The sequence below is a fragment of the Cynocephalus volans genome, unplaced genomic scaffold, assembly GCF_027409185.1.
Source record: "Cynocephalus volans isolate mCynVol1 unplaced genomic scaffold, mCynVol1.pri scaffold_35, whole genome shotgun sequence".
NCBI lineage: Eukaryota > Metazoa > Chordata > Mammalia > Dermoptera > Cynocephalidae > Cynocephalus > Cynocephalus volans.
Genome location: NW_026902463.1, coordinates 6065190 through 6084998, shown reverse-complemented (window position 1 = coordinate 6084998; position 19809 = coordinate 6065190). Strand labels below are relative to the sequence as shown.

General features: G+C 49.5%; 1 pseudogene; it reads right to left on the bottom strand.

Moving 5' to 3' along the window:
* Positions 1-538: 538 nt before the first annotated feature.
* On the bottom strand, positions 539-18930 carry LOC134369047 (F-box-like/WD repeat-containing protein TBL1X; annotated as a pseudogene).
* Between the last annotated feature and the right edge of the window lie 879 nt (positions 18931-19809).

The window sequence follows — 19809 nt, the reverse complement described above, 5'->3', positions numbered from 1 at the left end:
CTTGAATGAAGCCTAAAGCCACGTGGTTTGTGGGAGGCCACCTTTGTCACTTATAACCCCTCTTCCCAATTCTGGCGGTGACTGGTTGGCCACTCCACTACCTCCGAAGCTGGTGTCTTAGGGGACTCACTATATACAATGTCAGGTCAAGTCTGGCTGTGGCTGGGGGAACCTTTATCCCTGCTTGAAATTCCTGCCCATGTAAGCCCTGAGTTGAAGGAATAAACCAAGCCCAAGTTCCAAGGTGAACTCTTTCCCTTTCCTTTCTCTGCTGTCAGGAAAACCTTCAGCAAAGCCAAGTGCCTGAAGCCATCTCAACACGTGCCTTCTCCCAGTCTCACTTAAAAGTGCCTTCTCCAAGTCTCACTTAAAAGTTCTATCTCGGCCCCTTCAAAAGGGAGCTACGACGTTCAATGCTCCAGCAAAACGTCCTGTTCTCTCTGCGTATGAGGAAGTTCTGCTGCTGTGCTGCTGCCTCAGTGACAGCGGGCCAGGCTGAGTTCAGGAGCCGAGGCTGGGCTGTGCAGGCGTCCTGTCCTTACCTCGCTAGCATGATGTTGGAGTTGGGGTTGCTGGTGGCCTGCCTGGTGGGACTCCACTTGATGGTGTATATCTCTTTGCTGTGAGCTTGCAGGTCGTGCACACACGTGTCCTGCTTCATGCTCCAGATCTAGAGAACACAGTGGTAACAATATGAGTAAGCTATGTCCCTCCAGTGAGCCAAGAGACTGCTGGCTGTGAACCGTACACAAGCCATTGGAATGTCCCACTGGATAAAACTGCAGGTCATTGCCCAGGAAGGGCTGGGACTCCTAGCAGGACCCTTGACTGGTACATCAGACTTCACTGGGCGAGAGCTAATCTGACAGTCAGTAATGGGACAAATTATAGAGGAAGGAAGAGGACTCAGTACAGATAACCCCCACATGTGAGACTTGCGTTCAGTACTGTGGGCTGTTTAGGGTAAAAGAGATCATCCCTACAGATGCCAACTTTACCTTTAATGTCATGTCATCAGAGTAGGATGCTAGCAACATTCAAGAAGGATCCCATTTAATAGCATTGACCTCTTTCTGAAAAATAGAACGGGTTTGGAAAGGATATCAAGGCCTGAGAACAGACCCACTGGCTATCCAGCAGGGGGCAGTAGCGCTCTGTCATCATGGTGGCCGTCCACCAGGGGGCAGTAGCACTCTGTCACCCTGCCGTCCACCAGGAGGCAACAGTGCTCTGTTGTCCGGACGACCATCCACTAGGGGCAATAGTGCTCTGTTATCCCAGCAGCTGTCCACAAGTGGGCAGCAGTGATTTCTCATCCTGCTTACCGTCCAGCAGGGGGCAGAAGCCCTCTGTCATCTGGCCGACCATCCACCAGGGGGCAATAGTGCTCTGTCATCCCAGCCGCTGTCCACCAGGGGCAATAGTGCTCTGTAACCACTCTGGCTGTCCTCATGGGAGCAGTAGCACTCTCTCATCCTGCCTACTGTCCACCAGGGGGCAGTAGTGCTCTGTCATCCCAGGGGCTGTCCTCAAGGGGGCAGTAGCATTCTCTCATCCTGCCTACCGTTCACCAGGGATCAGAAGCGCTCTGTCATCATGGTGGCCGTCCACCAGGGGGCAGTAGCACTCTGTCACCCTGCCATCCAGCAGCGGGCAGTAGCACGCTCTCACCCAGCCATCCACCAGGGGGCAACAGTGCTCTGTCACCCGGCCGACCATCCACCATGGGCTATGTTGCTCTGTAACAACCCTGCCTATCCTCAAGGGAGCAGTAGCACTCTCTCATCCTGCCTACCGTCCATCAGGGGGCAGTAGTGCGATGTCATCCCAGTGACTGTCCACAAGGGGGCAGTAGCACACTCTCTTCCTGCCTACCGTCCACCAGGGGGCAGTAGTGTGATGTCATCCCAGTGACTGTCCTCAAGGTGGCAGTAGCACTCTCTCATCCTGACTACGGTTCACCAGGGGCCAGTAGTGCTCTGTCATCCTGCCATCCACCAGGGGGCAATAGTGCTCTGTCATCCCTGTGGCTGTCCACAAGGGGGTAGTAGCACCCTGTCACCCCAGCAGCTGTACACAAGTGGGCAGTAGCACTCTCTCATCCTGCCTACCGTCCACCAGAGACTGCTGCTGAGGGCAGTAGCGTTCTGTCATCCTGCTGGCCATCCTCCAGGGGAAGCAAGATTCTGTCATCCTGCTGATCGGCCACCTGGGACTTTCCCCAAAAGCAAAGCAAAGAGCCTGGGAGGCCATGCGTTTTCCTTTTTCATCACTTTGCCTTGTTCATTTATATAAAAGCACAGCCATATACCACAAATGAGCAGCCACCCTCATCAATATTTCTTGAAGGGAAAAAATTCCATACTAGGAAGGAAGCAAATGAAGAATTCACATACAGTATAGGTAGCAAATAAAAACACCAAAACCACAGCTGTTTTAAAACTGGACATGGAAATCACTTCCCTGTGCATTTTTAATGCTACAGCTACTGCTTCTATCTAAATCTGCTACCTTTTTCTGGCAAGTGGCAGTGGCCGGGGGTCAATGCAGACAAATGAAACCCCTCAGCCACGGTGCGGTTCCACGGGGAACAGGAGGCCCGTGTGCCCCAAGTGCACGAGCACACGCCAGAGCCCAGAGGGTGGCTCTGTAAGAACACACAGGAGAAACAAAACCCACCCAAGGGGCTTGCCCTCCAGTGCAAACAGCCTGGAAATACAAAGGGCAGGGGAGTTCTACCAGGCAGCTCAGCATGCTGGGTGCACAAAGGAACAGGACTGTTCCTGAGGGCCACCAGGGCCCCGAGATCCCGAAGCTAAGCCCCGGGGGACAAAGGCAAATGTACCCGGCAGGCAAGGGAGAGGGGGACACACAGGGAACACGGTTCTACAAAGGAACAGCCTGTGGCAGAGGAACACTGTGCCGCACATGGAGACCAAGGAGAAGGTGCACCCACAAGGGTCTTTTCCTTAGGGTGACTGTAGGGCCCCATCTGCTCAGGACAATCCCACAATATTATGCCTGCTGTCCAGCCCAACAATTAACTAACTTCACACTCATAACTCATTTTCTAAATAATTTCATACACCTAAGAACTCTGGTTTGGAGGATAAATTATATGGTCACACTACATTTTAAGGAAACTGAGTTGTGAAGGGTGTGAAGCAAAGAAGTGGCAGGGCCACATCAGTGTTCCACATGGCACGGATGGCCTGGGAAAAGGGAGGAAGAAAGCCTGGAGTCCAGGGAGTGGGCTCCTGTGTGAGCAAGGGGAGGATGAAAGGGTCAGATTGGAGAGTGGCATGTGCACAGATTTGCCTGTGATTGCCCAGGGGTGTGTAAGTGTGCAGACGTGTGTAAGTGCATGGATGTGTATGAATACATGGACATGTGTCTAAGCAAGTGGCCATGTATGCTGGTGTGCATATGTAGATGTGAGTGTCCAGGAGTGTGAGTGGGCATGCATGTGAGTCCAAGGAGTGGGCACCTGTGAGCCAGGGGAGGATGAAGGGGTCAGACTGGAGAGGGGATAACGTGTGGACCTGTGTGTGAGCGTGCAGACGTATGCGTGCACACATGTGTGCGCAAGTGAACATGAGTGTGCATGACTTTGTGTGCATGTGAACAAGTATCCATAAGTGTGAGTCCGCATACGTCTGCACGTGTGTGTGAGAATGTGGCCGTGTGGGGGTGTTCATACACGTACATGAGTATCCAGGCGTGTGAGTGGGCATGCATGTGAGTCCAAGGAGTGGGCTCCTATGAGCCAGGCGAGGATGAAGAGGTCAGACTGGAGAGCGGATAATGTGTACACGTGTGAGTGTGAAGATGTGTGCATGCACATACGTGCACACAAGTGTACATGAGTGTGCATGAGCATGCATGATTTTGTGTGCATGTGCACAAGTCTGCATAAGTGTGTCAGCATGTGGCTGTGTGTGGGTTTTCATACACATACATGGGTGTCCAGGCATGTGAGTGTGCGTGCGAGTACGCTTGAGTGTGCCTGCGTGTGTGCGAGTGTGTATGCATGTATGTGTGTGCGTGCATGTGCTCGAGTCTGGAGGTGTGAGTGAGTGCATGCATGTTTGGGAGTGTGGGCGTGTGTCAATGTGCACAAGGGTAGCTGGTTCTGGCTGCGGATGCTGACAGGAGAATCGATGGGTAGGTTTCTTGGGGCCCAGGAATTTGGAGCCAGTCACCATGAACTGTCTCAAGCTGAACCCTCCTGGGAATGGAGCGCCACCTCCACCCACCCGCCACTCTCAGCCCAAGTCACAATTACTAGGAAGCATCGAGAAGTGGCTCAAAAGTCTCAGGAAGAAGTAGGCTCAGCCACATTTCGCTTGAGGCTTGTTCCAACGATTAGCCACAAGGAGAGCCATTTAAAGAGCCAAGTGGTGGCACGGTGGTAAAATCCCGGGCATGGCAGCTGGAAATCACATAGCTATGTGACCTTGTACCCTACGGCACACACAGACTGCGGGCAGCACTATTAAAAGATTGCAGATCATCCAGGATTAGTGGTGAAACAAGTTTAGACCAGAAAACGCAAGTGTCCCTTTCTAACCACAGCCAGATATTCATGGGGCAATGGATACCTGTGCTCCAAAGAACCTTCTTTTGGAAGCAGGAACGCATTGGGCTGGGAGCTGAGACTGGTGGGTAGTAATGAAAGGCAAAGGCACTGAGGGCAATGGAATTGAATTCCCTTAAATTGGGGGCATGATGGCAACTCCCCAGGGGCTTTGATCAGACCCCTCTGCTTTAACAGGGGATCCCCAAACATAGTATTTCCATTCTCTGCTGTCACTCCCCATCTATTCACTTATTACTCCCCAAACATAGTATTTCGATTCTCTGCTGACACTCCCCATCTATTCACTTATTACAAGCATCTTTTCCTTTATATCCTCGTACATTTTTTTCATAGCCTTTGCCACAAAGTCCAACATCTAGATCACCTCAGGGTCACTTTTTCTCACTGCCTTCCCGTCACTGATTTAATCCACCTGCCTAGGGTAGCTGCAACAGTTCAAGAGCAAAGGTCTGCAGAGGAACTGGTCTGCTGTCATGGCATCCTTTGATTCTAGGTAAAAAAAAATATATATAAAAAGGCTCCCACATCACATTCTCATGAACTCAAGTCTGAAACTCAGAAGTCCCACTTACTGTGTGTCCTTGGAAGGTTTTGACTGGGCGGTCACAGCCAAGTCTGCATACATGAATACACATGTCTGTGTTACAGGAGGCAAAGGTAGTGTTGTGCTGCCAGTCCACATCAAGAGCAGGGGCTGTGGAGCAGGAAAGACAGGGAGGACGCTGACATTTATCAGCTGTGCACAGAGCTCACCTGACTTAGAACAATTGACAGCATGGTGGAGAAGCCATATCTAGTAACACGATAAAACATATTCCCTCGTGAACTGACTCTTTGGTTTAAAGACCTTAAAGACCCTCTCCTCCCACATTTGCAGGGACGACAAGATGCCTCTGGAGAGAGGCCCCGTGGCCCTTTCTGTGCCCCACGACATGCAGCATCTCTTGCTCCCACGGCACAGGTGAGAAAGGGCAGGTGAGGTGTGCTGGCTGCCTGCCGCCGCACCTTCCTGCTTGAGCAGTATCACCACGGTGGGCCTTTTAGACTTGCTTTCACAGAGAGAGCAGGAAAAAGAAGAGGAAAAAGATTTCATAGCCTTTGCTCAAGACACCCCAATTAAAAAAAAAAAATCCTGCAACACATTAATGCATCCCATGGATTCGGGGATAATTAGAGTCAACAAGAATCCCATATTAGGGATGAAATTGGGTGAAAGGTTCAGGACTCGTGAGGAACACCCTCCCTGAGTCCAAGAGACCCTCGGCTCTGCTGAGGGTTTTGAGATGACTGCCCTCTGGTCACTCCCCGCTAGACCTCTCCATGTCCAAGCTTTCCCAACTCCTTGATCTAGTGTGAGCCCTGCCCCTGAAGGGACCTCAGAAGTAACGACGATGGGAACAATACAAAGGTTAACTAATGCTGCACTTTAGTTACGTTCTCATTCTCTACTTTCTGGGTTCCTTGCTGAGACAGCAGCAGGAAATCCAGACAATTTCCAATGCACCGAAATGCCCAGGGCCATTGTTAAAAGCCCAGCCCTCGTTCTGTCCTCAGAGCCAGTGCCCCAAGATGTTGGAAGAACACGTAAAGACCAGGTGGTGAAGGCAGAGCGGCCAGACTCCATCCTTGTTCTGTCCATCAGTCAGGTCCTGGGGTCTCAGCTGCACACAAGGATGTTCTGATAAGCCCTCAGGGGATGCTGAGCATGGAGTGAGACAAGCCATCTCAGGCCGTCAGCACAGCTACCAGCCAGAGAAGGGGTACAGATGTGTTAGTCCCCATGGCTGTTGTACCTGTGGCCTCCAAGCCTCGTGCCTGTCCACTTACAAGGAGCGGGTCTGCGGCTGAGGGCGACTGCTCCCACCTCCTCTCAGGCACCCACTTGCTCCAGTGATCACTTGGCACTCCGGGGACCTCATGGCCATGCACTGCTCATGTCTGTATAGTCTCTGCTCCCCTGAGGCACTCCCACTGGAACACTCCCTAGAGGCATTTACGCATCAAGTGAGAGGTGACGGCCGGAGGCGGGGGGCTCGGGAAGGAACAGCAAGGGGGAGAGGGAGCTGCTCACGTGATGTACCCCTTCTCCGTAGGAATCTCAGCGAGTCCCTTTTATTCAGGATCATCACAGGCTGCTTCTGAGAAAGAGAAGCTCTGGAATTGTGCCCTGTGCTCACAGAACCCTGACTGGGAAAGCTCATGGCCTGAGGGCTGTGAACAGTGCCTCACTAGAGCACACGTCACACAGAGAACAGGGTGCTGCCTACATAGCGTTTCGGGCCATTGTAACCAGGTAATGTCTTCAAGGGCCAGGAGCTCAGTGCTTTGAGGCTTAGCCATCAAGGTCTGACCAACCTCTTATGATACGAGCTCTCACCATTCCTTCACTGATGGGAACGGCCCCTGCCTGTGCTGTCCGTGCAAACAGTGCAGTTTGTGCTGAGCACCTGCTTGACTCTGGGAGTCTAGAATCGGGCATGGGGTCGGCAATGGGTGCCTCCATGTGACCAGCCCCAAATGAAAACCCTCAGCACCAAGTCTCTAACGGGCTTCACTGGAAGACAGCTGACTTCTGGGGGAATTAAGCAGATCCCGTGCGACTCCCCGGGGAGCTCACGTCTGTTCTCCCTGGGACTTCATCCCTCATGCCTCTTCCCTTTGCTGATGTTGCTTTGTATCCGTTCCCACAAGAAGTTTAGGTGTCTATGCTGAGTCCTGTGTGTCCACCCAGCAGACTGCCAAACACGGAGTGGTGTCGGGGACCCCAACACAGCAGCCCTCCCGGAGCAGCAGGACAGAGAAGCCTGCCCTGGCTCTTTGGCTGGTGTTTCCAGACTCGGGAGCAGGTGGGTGTTGAGGCGTCTGTACCTTGCAAACCTGAACGACAACACTTAACATAAAATGGGTCTCCTTCCCACCAGCGAGGTTGCACAGGCTGCTCCCTCTGTGCATTCACAATTACTTTAAGGGACATTTCACAGAACTCTGAATCATTCCTTTTAAATTACAAAATCAAAACAAAACTAACCTGAAAGGAAAGGAAACTGTTGTTTGGCTTCTCCTGTGTGGGCATCCCAAATGATTGTTGTCTGCACGCCACAAACAAAGGAAAAAGTTAGTAATTATTCTTCTTGCAAAGTTTTCTCATGAAAAGTGCATCATACAAGAAAAGACAGTGGGCCCTTATTCCTTCTAAACCACCACAGTCCAATAGAGCTATTCCTTTAATTTTTCTGGGAAGCTGTAGGAAGTTCAGGATGAGGACAGGTCATATTAGTAGGAGAAGGGGAAGCAGAGGGGAGTGTTCTTTTCTCTGTAGTTTGGGGGTTTTTAGTGGCTGGCTGGTAAGGGGATCTGAACCTTGACCTTGGTGTGACACCGTGCTCTCCCCAAATAAGCTAACTGCCTAGCAGTGTCCCACAGAGGTATCATGTGAGTCACTACACTAATTTTTAATTTTACAGTCACCACATTAAAAAGAAAAAAAGAAACTGGTACAATTCATTAACAGTGTATTTTATTTCACTCCAATAATGCCAAAATACTATTGTTTCAACATGTAATCAGTATAGAAAAATATTAATGAGGTATCTGACATTCTTTCTTGCCCCCCATCCTAGGACTTGGAATCACAGCGTGTTTTACACACAGCAGTTTGGACGGCCACATGTGATGACCTACAGCCACAGGAGCTGGTGCCTACTGCAGCGGACACAGCAGCCTTAACTGATAACTGAGAAAACTACCCAAATCAGTGGTGATGCCCCCTCATCCCAAAACGCTAAAATACCTGTACCAAAACATATCTAAATGTCTTTCCAGCAGTTTTCCAAATGAAGAGCTGCACAAACAGACATTTCTGGAAATTCCCCTCACCGACCATCCATGAACCAGGACCACGCGATGTGAAAAAGCCATCGGATTATGCCCGGGTCAGGCTCTGATTTACAGTAAGGAAAAAGGTGATCGGCAACTCGGAACACAAAGTAAATCATGAATTCTGATGAACTTACTGATGCTAGGAACATACTTAAAGCAGCAGCCAGGGGCAGCTCCATAAATACCATTGGAATTATGTCTTCATTAACCGGAATTTTCAACGACATTGGAAACTTTACACCTGTCTGTCAGTGGGGCTTCATAAAGATTTCATTTTAAGAGCTGGTTATGTTTTCGGTTGATTGTAGAAACATTCAGAGGGATCACTCAGAGCAGCAAGTGTCTTTTAAACATGGTATTCCTACATTTGGGGTCAGCTCTAGACCACCTGTCACTGTTTGTCTGCAACTGTTTTCTTAATTTCTCAAGCACAAACAAATGTGGATTATATATTGTGAGTACAATCGGTCCTTTAATAATGGGCGGGTTAGGTTACCGACCAGGACACAGTTGAAAATCCACGTGTAACTCTTGCCTTCCCCAAAACGGAACTACTAATAGCCGACTATTGATCTGACTTGTTACCAATAACATTAACGTTCAAATAAAACATGTTTTCTGTGTTTTATATATATATATATATTATATACTGTATTCTTACAATAAAATAAGCTAGAGAAAAGAAAATGTTATTAAGAAAATCATAAGAAAGAGAAAAAGACATTTATAGCATTGTGCAGTATTTACCAGACCAAAAAAGTACCATGTATAAGTGGACCTGTGCTGTTCAAGGGTCAAACTGTAAGTAAACTCACAAATGTCTGATACATTTTCACATACTACAATCAGTCACTGGAACATTTAGTTGACGTTTATGTTAAATATACATTGAACCAAAGAAAACATTTCACAAAAGCTTTGAGAATGTGAAATATATTTTTGTCACTTTGGGTTAAGCATACACTGAAGGTCACACCAGCATCATCGTAATTTACATTTTCTCCATGGGTATTATGTTCAAGGACACTGTTATTATTCCTGCCATGATTGACTAAGGAGAAAAGAGGGACATACATGACCCAAAAGACTAACATGATTCCAAATACGCATTTTTTACTGATTGTACAGTCCGTCACCTGGTAGAGTCAAAATAAATAACAGGTGAGAAACACACAAATGAATGTACAATAAAGATCCGCCAGGTGGTAAGGTGGCCAGGAAATGATTTAGAATGCTCGGCAAGTCGGAGGGCAGAGTTACTGGTAACCAGGGACTGATCCTCCTCCACGCTGCACCAGCTGTGTGTCACTAGACAAGGTAATAAACCTCTCTGGCGCTCCAATTCTTCCTCTGTAAAATGGAATTGAACATACTAATGCCTGCTTGCTGTAAATGTTAGCGATCATTTTCATGAATTATTTTCATAATTCAAGTGGCAGTTACCAATGGCCTACTGAAGGCATGACAGAGTGCTGTGTATGCGTATTAATTGAACTAGAACATATTGGGAAAAATTTGATGGTAGTTACATGACACATTTAGTGTGTCAACCACAGCAGCTTATCTTTTCTTATATTATAATAAATTAGGCTCCCAAGTCTGAATGAAGAGTTTCTTGGCTTAAATATAGAGAAAAGGAACAAATGATTCACTGACCTACACAGTTATATCCACATACAGGTGCTGGCACTCTTTCTGTCATGGGGCCCCTGGTAAATACCTTAAACTTTGAGGTCCAATGGTCTTCTATTGCAACTCCTCAACTCGGCCACTAAGGCGTGAAAGCGGCTACCGACAATTCTCAACAAATGAGAGTGGCTGTGTATCAATAAAACTTTATTTAGAAGAACAGGTGATGGGCCAGTTATCGCCTGTGTGGGCTGTACCCTGCCAAGTGCACCCATGACTTCTCCAAGAATGTGATGATGTTTAGAGTTCGTTTATTATTTTATATTAAATTTTACACCTTGAATGAACAGAAAGCAGTAACAGAGTAAAGTTTTCAAACTATCATGAAACCAGTGTAGTTTCTGTGGGGGAATGGTTCTATGTCTCCTTCCTCTTTGTTCTGGGATCTTCCACCCCATGATGGCTTCGAGAGGCACCTGGCTCTAAAGCCATCACATCTCTCTGGCAGCCCTGTCCAAGTGCAGAGTAAAGGAGTCCCACTTTGGCTCCGTGGCCTGTCAGGGGACAGTGCCCTGTCCCTGGGTCCGTTTTACTCCTGCTCAGGAATTGTGCAGTCTACAGTGGGAAAAAGGAGCTTATCAAATTAGGAGAGCAGAAGTCTGCTAAGAGAAAAGTCTGTGTCACTAACATCACTCTAGGGGTGAAAGTTTACACAGAGCACACCCACACCCCCTGCTCTGTCCAGCCATTGATAAACACAGTCTGGAGATTTTCCTCTCTTTATCATTAAACTATGAACCTCAAAAGAAGAGACACTTTGCACAGAGGTCTGTACAACAGTGGAATATACTGACAGAGATTACATGGTAAAATTAACACGAAGATCAAAATTACAAAAACAAAACCTATACAGGTCCTTTTGATTTCTTAAGGGGAAGGAGAAAGCCTAAGAATTCAAAGAAAACATCGTGTTATCTGGAGAATGAAAATAAACATGTATAGATCGAAAGTATTTGTTTTAAGTTAATACTCACTTTGTCTACACCAGCACTCAAAATATAATTCCCATTTTTGTTCCATTTCAAGGCAAAGATGGGGTCTCTATGTTGGCCTAAGGTGCTGGCCAGATTACCTGTTATGTAAAACAAATACAGACAAACATGTTGACTTCAAAGTCATGGTCTGTTCACTTCACGGTTACATACAGAAGAAGGTCCTGTCCAACCTCAACACGACAGACACAGGACTACCGTCTTCCATCCATATCCTTGCAAAACGGTCATATGAACCTGTGGCCAGAAGTGTCCCATTGCTCTGCGGGCCAGAAAGAGACACAAACCCACAGAAGCAGCTTAGTAGTGGTGGCACCAGAAAAGCACACAGAAATCGCCAGGATCCCAAGTCTAGAATATTCCTAAGCCGATAACTGATGCCACATTAAGAGACTAACGGGTCATCTCTGACTACTTCAGCACACACTGCTGTTAAATTAAATGCAAGACATGTGGACCAGGAAGTGAGAAAGCCACACTGGAACCACTCAACATGTGTGCTGTCTAATTAAGGACAGAATTTAAAATACCTACAGAAAGTCATCCTAAGACTATGCAGAAAGCAAAAAGAAGTTGAACGGCATGTGTCCCACGTATAAATGCACTTAGCTGCTGGTCCTGAGCTCTCCAGGTGGAAAGTTTTCTTTCCTGGCTGCTTGTCAGAGCTCCCCAGCTGAGCCTTCCCGGGGTCCCACCTTCACGCTGTGAGGTCCCCCTCTCAGCGTCATCAGGCTTGACTCGCTCATGTGTGCTGACCATGGGAAGGCATGGACACCCAACACACAGCTCATTCGATGCCCGCCATGGCCTAAGCAGGATCTCTTGGAGATGGAGAGCACCTGTGAGCCCACAGCTCAGGGCAGGGCCACCACACATTTCAAGGGGCCTGGGGGGTGGAAGATGCTTACGTTCCAGTCCAGTGAGGTGACATCTTTGTTACTGGGGACATCGTGTCCCCCCTCCCGTATACATTGCCTCAGTACAAGCTGGGTAGAGTCCCCGTTGCTGTGTTCATTAAGGTTCCATATCCTGGCCGTCGAGTCTCCAGACCTGCAGAATAAAAACACACGCACGTCGGCTCTTGGTGGGAACAGCTCTTTCCCCCCCTCCCATCCATCCCCCCTCCTCTCCTCCCCACCTCCGCATTTATCAGTTTTAAATGTCTTTGATCCCCATCCCATGGAGAACACGGCGAGGAATGTCGACTTCACAATCCGAGACACACAGAGCTGTGGAGTTAACAGGACCTGCTCGGGATCTGCTCATGTCGGGAAGACGTGACACACGAGGTCAGACAACAGCACGTGTCCCTTGAGGCAGAATGCCAGAAGCGAGCAGGGGTTCCCCTGACCATGGAGCGTCCCCCCCCTGACATCCTCACCCAGAAGCCAGCAGATCGCTGACAGGGTTCCAGGTACAAATGAACACCTCGGACTCATGGCCCCGAAGGACTGTGGCTTTGTTGGGTGGAATCTCAACGTCCCAGTCAATTTGCATGGGTTTTGAGTGATTATCTGTTGTAGGAAACACAAAAAGTCATATGGCTTATCAATAAAAAGGAAACTCATTCTCAGGGGGCTTCTGTTTTAGGAACACCTTGTTTTTATGTACTAGGCGATACCATCTCTGATGATTATAACTAAATCATGGCTTTGTGTGATTGGGTATTTTATGTCTCTTTGTATTTTGCCAGTCTTCAAACTTGAGTGAGGAATACACTAATTTATTCCATAAAACTGGGGCCAGTCAACTATGACCCATGGGCCAAAATCTATCCTGCTGCAGCCTCTCCTCATAAATAACGTTTAAGTTATTTACCGACTCCCATATATTTATGCATTACCTGCAGCGACTGATATGGGTTGAACCGTGACCCCAGTACCTCAGACGGTGACTGTATTTGGGGACTGGGTCTTTAAAGAGGTGATTAAGGTAAAATGAGGTTTTTAGAGTGGGTTATAATCCAATACAACTGATGTCCTTATAAGGAGAGGAGATTAGGACAGAGACACACACAGACGGACGACCATGTGAGGACACAGGGAGAAGATGGTGTCTACTAGCCAAGGAGAGAGGACTCAGGAGGAACCAGCTTGCCTCACCTGGAGCTCAGACTTGCAGCCTCCAGGCCTGCGGGGAGAAATGTCTGCTGTTTCTGCCGCAGATCTGCAGTACTCTGTCACAGCAGCCCGAGCAGAAGAGGACAACTGCTTCTGCATTTCAAGACAGAGTTGGGTCACTGTGACAGAGACTGCCTGGCCCTGAAAGCCTGTGACAGCCACTGTATGGCCCCTTAGGGAAAGTTTAGTAGCCCCTGCTTTATGGGAAAGAGAAGGCAGCGGTCCGATCTAACTAGCACAGAGTCAGCAGCAGCTGACAGTTTTGTAATGCTGTGTAGAGTTGAGTCTGCTGTTATATCTTCTTGTTCAGGTATTTTGGTGGAAAACCCCAGGAAGACAAGGACTCACTTCTCAGTGGCAGGTAACCTAAGATCCACTGCTTCTGGGTCAACACATAAAAATATGAAAATTCCTGGTGAACCTGCTTGGATTGAGAAGCCTGACACAAAATCTTCACAGCCTACCCTCAGGAACAGCGGGGCTGTGAAAAAACCCTACTTCTTTTATGCTTCCCAAGTTCCCATGTGGCTGGGAGAAGATGAAGATAAGCAAAATGATCTTCCATGTTTGGTGGATCCATCCCCTGGTGATGGCGAGAGGACAGCTGGCGTCCTAGCCAGCCGTGCAGTGGGGGCCTGGGACTCTGTAGAGGCGTGCAGAGTAGGCTGTCACCTGCTCACTTATCCACAGGCGGCCATGGCATACTGCAGCCCCAACAGGCTGGTCTGCAGACCAGGCGTGAGGTGCTGAGAAGGGGGTTGAGCTGGCTGCTGCAGAAATTAAGAGCAGTGAGCGAGGGTGCGTTAGCCACGTGCACCAGCAAGAGAAGGAGGCTGGGCTCCCTGGGGCAGGGGTCAGTGCCCAGAAGCAGCCTGGGTAGAAGAACTCCCACTCCCACGGCCACTGCAGGGAACAGCCTCCAGAGGAAACGACCAGAGATGGGGAACGGGTAAGGAGCCGACCTCAGACCAGAGGGGTGGCAGAATGGCTCAGGTCCTTGATGGAGCACAGGCATGCCTTGCATTCTGACTTTGGGTCCCAGGACATGGCACCTCTTTTGTCTCCGTTGTTCTAGTTTTAAATATATTTTCTGATGTGGGAGTTAGTTGGTGGAAGGTGCACCGGGCCTGAGCAAGTTTTGTGATATGATTGTCGAGCTCTGACTCATCTGCTGCATACTCTTGGGCGATTAGCTAACAGGTCTAACCTCCCGGGGTTTTGCAATGACCAAGTAAGATGATGTCTGGTGTTCGGGGCGTGGTGCCCTTGCACTGACCATGGGCTCGACTACTAGACCATAATTTGGCTGAAAACCCTCTGCATGGAAGGCTGAGAGAGATACTTGCTTATGTTGGACAGTGATCATCTGGTACTTGTCCCTGTTACACGCGAGCCTTCAGGAGCAGGGCAGCAGGATTTCATAAAATCCAGGATGTGTGTCGAGAAGGTCAGGTCTAAGGATTTAGGTGACAAACGGGGAATGTGAAGGTCTTCCGGCCGTACAGTAAGCAAGCACTGGAAAGCAACTGGTGAGAAGTTGACAGCAGGCAGATCTCTAAGAAGTGGTTGCATTCGCCCAGCTTTACAAGCACAATAAAGCGCCAGAAGCCCCACACTTAATTATTGCGTGTGCTCGTTCTCCTCCCCGTTGACCGTGGCCTCTCCGTTCTTTGGTGGATTTTGCTGGGAAACTGCTGCCGGGGCTGCCGTGTCTGCCATGACTGCTGCTGCAGCCGCTGCTGCTGCCGCTGCGGCCGCCGCACTGGCCTGCTGCTGCGCGAGCTTCTCGCGGAACGCCTGCTGCTGCGTCTGCACCACGTCGGGCATCACAGCGTCTATCAGGGACAGGGACTCTATGGGGCTGCTGTCAAACACCGTGCCATCCTGAGAAAGTAAGCCAAGGGCAGCCGTCAGCAACCGCAAAAGAGGACATCGAGGACCAGACTCTGCCTTCCAGGTGGGAGAGGTGCAGGAAGGTGGCCCAGAAACAGAGACGCCTGGGAGCTCAGGGGCTGGGGTCGGGGGTCGGCGGCATCAAGCAGGTGCCCGGACTGTAGGGGCAGGGCAGAGGGACTCCATGGTGGGCCAAGGACCGGGAGGTGGACAAGGGGAATCGTCGATGAAGAACTAGGTATGGTGGCTGTCCTGAGGGAGACCTGATATTTGGTAAGTGTCAACCTGAACTGGGGCATTAAGGATATGTGAACGTGTCTCCTTTATTCCTAGACAAAAGTGCTATATCCCTGATGCAAGGATTCTCAACAGGGGCAGGGGTGTGTGTATGGGGGGAGTAATTTTGTCTCCTTGGAGGACATCAGGGAATGACTGGAGACATTTTTCATTGTCACCACTTGGCAGAGGGTCTACTGGCAGCTGGTGGGTGGAGACCAGGGATGCTGGTCCACATCCTCCAGTGCACAGGACAGTCCCCACTACAGAGCAGGGTCCAGCCACAAATGTACATAATGCTGAACAAGAGAAACCCCGTCTGGTGCCACGGTAAGTGTGGAATCTCTTAGTACCCACTTTTGTGGGAGGAGTAAGTCTTTGGAAGCATCGGCCCCGATTTAGAGATGCCTGCAACATTCAGGATTTCCTTCCTGGTGCACGTGCCCATCTGATCTAATAAATTAAGCACTTGCAGCTACTTGAAACGATGCCCTGGGTTCAGGGTTTAGACCGAATACAGCCACGATACAACCGACAATGACCTCGTTTACTTCTGATTCATATTTTTCTGTTTTTTTTAAAAGATGACCGGTAAGGGGATCACCCTTGACTTGGTGTTGTCAACACCACGCTGTACTGAGGGAGCTCCAGTCTGGGCTTCTGATTCACATTTTTGTCTGAACATCTTTCGATTCTCTGGTACTATCAAAAAAATTTCTGTACACACTTAAAAGTAAGACGTGCTTTCTAAATACTCGAATCACATGAAACCCTCATTGCTCCGGGTTCTGCCTCGTGGACGGAGAAACACATTTTTGTGTGCTCTGAACTTGAGGAAGGCAGGATAGAACTGGGACACGTGGACTCATCCGTGTGGGACTCAGCTGAATCCCGAGAGCACAGATGAAGGGGCCAGGGAGGAGAAGGGATCTGTTTAAATCCCAAATAACTGACTTTCAAAATTTCTATCAAATCGGCACAGCCCCAATCTAGAAGGTGGCAGGGGATACAAGAGAATCTGTATGATTTTAATTGATGGTTTTTGTTCCATCCTTCCCCGGATCAGCTCCACAAAGAGCACAGTCGTGAAACCAGCACCTGAAGTCACTTTAACACAGGGCCATCATCTCTCTGTCCCTGACTGTCCCTCTGGTTATGCCCTCTGTCAGGCTCCCAGGAATGCTTGGAACCAGAAGCGTTTCACAGTGTGAAATTTTTTCTGAGTTTGGAATACTTGCATTATACTTACTGGTTATGCACCCCAAATCTGAAAATCCAAAATCTGAAATGCTCAAGTGAGCATTTCCTCTGAGGATCACATTGATGCTCAAAAACTTCAGATTTTGGAACATTTAGGACTTCGGATTTGGGATGCTCAAAGTGTAACAAAAACCAAACAAACAACCCCAGCTTGCTCTCAGACGCCTGCAGGAAGCACACGCGGGCTTTGGACTGGGGTCCCGAGACCCCGCTGCTGGGAAGCCCAGCCCCGCAAACATAACGTACCTCGTTGATGCTGATCTCAGCCTCCACGTACTGCAGCCCCTTCTGCAGGATGGAGATGAGGGCGGCGGGCGGCACCAGCGTCCCATTGATGTTGGATTGGCTGATGTGGCTCTCGATCCCAAACGTGAAGGCTGAGTGGGAAAAACCTGCCGCGAGAGGGAGGCCAGGCAGGTGAGACCAGAGCAGGAAGAGCGGGCAGAGCCAGCAAGCTCTGAAGGGGGCAGCGCGGATTTCAACCACGCTTCATTAACGGGGTGGCCACTGCTGCAGGACTGCGGCTTCCGATGTGGGGTCAGGCAGGCAGGAAAGGGCAGGGGGAGAGAGACGAGTGTGAGATCAAGGAAGACTGGGGAAGGGATGAGGTTCCTTCATGGGAGGACCCTTTCAGTGCTATTAAGAAGCAAAAGGGAACAGAGTGGAGGCTGCCCCACGTGCCCTGGATGGCTGTCTCTTGCAGAACTCCAACTCTGGGAGTCTCCCGACCCCTCGGTTCACATATTCTTTGCGGGAGCTCAGTGCCGCAGCCTCTCTGTGTCCCCTTCCTCCCCCAATGTGTCTCCGTTACTGCCTGTGTGGGAAGCTGCTTGGCAACTCAAAGGAATTTTGGATGAAGGTTTTTAAGGAAAAGTTCAGGAGAGCCAGGACGGCTACTGCTTGTGGATGACAGCCGCGTTGCGAAAAGAAGGCAGTGGCATGAGGCATGGAAGGAGGTGCTGGGGGTCCACGTAGGGGTCTGAGGGTAGTGGGGAAGCTGCAACACCCCCTCCTCAAGGAAAGGAAAGTGGCCCCCTGCTGTCGGTGGGGGGATCTCTGCAGCTGCAGGTAAAACAGGCAGCCCAGTCTGGTGGGGCTTGATCGCCCCGTGTGGACCACAGGCGGCCCTGGGGTGCTCGAGGTCTCGTAAACCCAGGGAGGTGAATGCTGTAGGGGCATCCGAGTAACCTGGACCTCCATGCTCGGCTCCCCGGCCAGAGGTGGGGCAGGGCCTCTCACTCCGTTTCTATTGTCTGCTGATCGGGCAGCAAGGGTTCTCAAAGTGACCACTCCTCCTGACTTGGTTCTGCCCACTGTTTATGGCGACGTTGTCGGTTTGCAGGCTTAGTCCCTGGTTACCCGAGCAGGTGGGAGCCTTTCCACCTGGCCTGGCGATTGCTTCCCTTCCACCCTCCCTCAGTCACCCGAACAGAGGCAGCGGGATCAGGAGCGTGAGCGCTTGGCTCTCATCAGATGCAATATCATCAGCCCTGCTGCTTCCCGTTACACAAATCGAACTGACTTTGCAATAAACCAAAGTCTCACTAGATGGGAGCACAACTCCATGCAAGGAGGAGTCTGTGTCTGTGCTCTCCTGCCCCGTTCCCTTCTCACTTCCCTATCCACTCGCTCCTCCCCAACCCACCCCGTCCCTCCCTCATCTCCCGGTAATAACGGATGTGTAAAATAGGTAGTTTATATTGACGGGACGGAACAAACGTGGTAGATGTCATTAATTCTGCACTCAGTTGCATACAGCCCTGTAATTCTTTACAAAACCATACATAAATTAGGTTGCAAGGCTTCCTCTCTTCTGCGTTTTTAGAGGATACAAGCACAGGCCCTTTACAGTAGACATTACCTTTCCCTTCTCCCCTGTTTTCTTTCTCTTTACCCACCTTCCTTTCACTGACCCCCTCCTAGCAAAACAAAACAAGCCACTCCTGCGTTCAACCAGTGACTCCCCTGTATCTCCACCATGCTCTGCAGCGTTATAGCTCCAGGCTTTCCTCGTCCAGGTTTCCAGCAATGCTGATCAATGGATGGAGGGCTATGTCTCACCCTCCTGGTATCCTGAAAAGACCTCATGCAGGGCTATGACACTGCAGTCATAATAATAATGACAGCCAGCCTTCACAGGGCACCCACTCTCCGCCTGGCACTGCTTCTGGGGCTTTATTCGAATTCCCTCAAGCCTCCTGGCAGTCGTTCCCTCTGCCATCTTTCCCTTATTCCTCTGCTTCCCCATTCACAGAATAAGTCCCCGAGATCTATCAAGGGTGACTGATGGGCACACATCGCTGAGCTGGTAGGGGTGGGGCTGAGCTCCACACCCCGGCAATGGGACACAGTGCTTAGTCACTGTAAAACACTGTTGAGAAACATCTACTAAATGCTTCAGAGCACAGCATTTACTGCTGATGAGGGCTCCTGACAAACAAATCTCAGTAACTGCTGGAGCAATTGTGCAAGAGAAGTCCGGCTTCTGGTGTGCAGATGCTCCTCGACTTACAATGATGTCATATCCTGATAAAACATCGCGTGTTAAAATACTGAAAGCCCAAAGTGCGTTTAATACACCTAAACCACCAAACATCACAGCTTAGCCTCGCCTGCCTTAAATGTGCTCAGAACAACTACTTTAGCCTACAGGTGGGCAAAATCACCTCATGAAAAGCTTGTTTTATAATACAGTGTTGAACATCTCACGTCATTTACTGAAAATCATATTTAAAGAAAAATCAGAATGGCTGTATGAGAACTCAAAGTACGATTTCTACTGAATCACATTTGCACCACCGTAAAGTCAAAAAGTCATAAATTGAACCATAGCAAGCCAGGGACTGTCTGTATTTCACTCATTCACTCACTCATTCATTCAAACGTTCTCTCAAGCAACACCGGGCCACAGAACTAATGTTTAAGGATGCATGCTCCGAGAAGCACAGCTGATCCTGACTGCATTGCTACCTTTAGCCAAATCTGGGAGCTTTGTACTCATTACCTAAATCTTTACATCAGCTGTTCAGAGCCGGTACTGTCTTTGTTTTACACATAAGAAGGAAAAATATTGGAGAAATTAGGTAACTTGCCCAAGGTT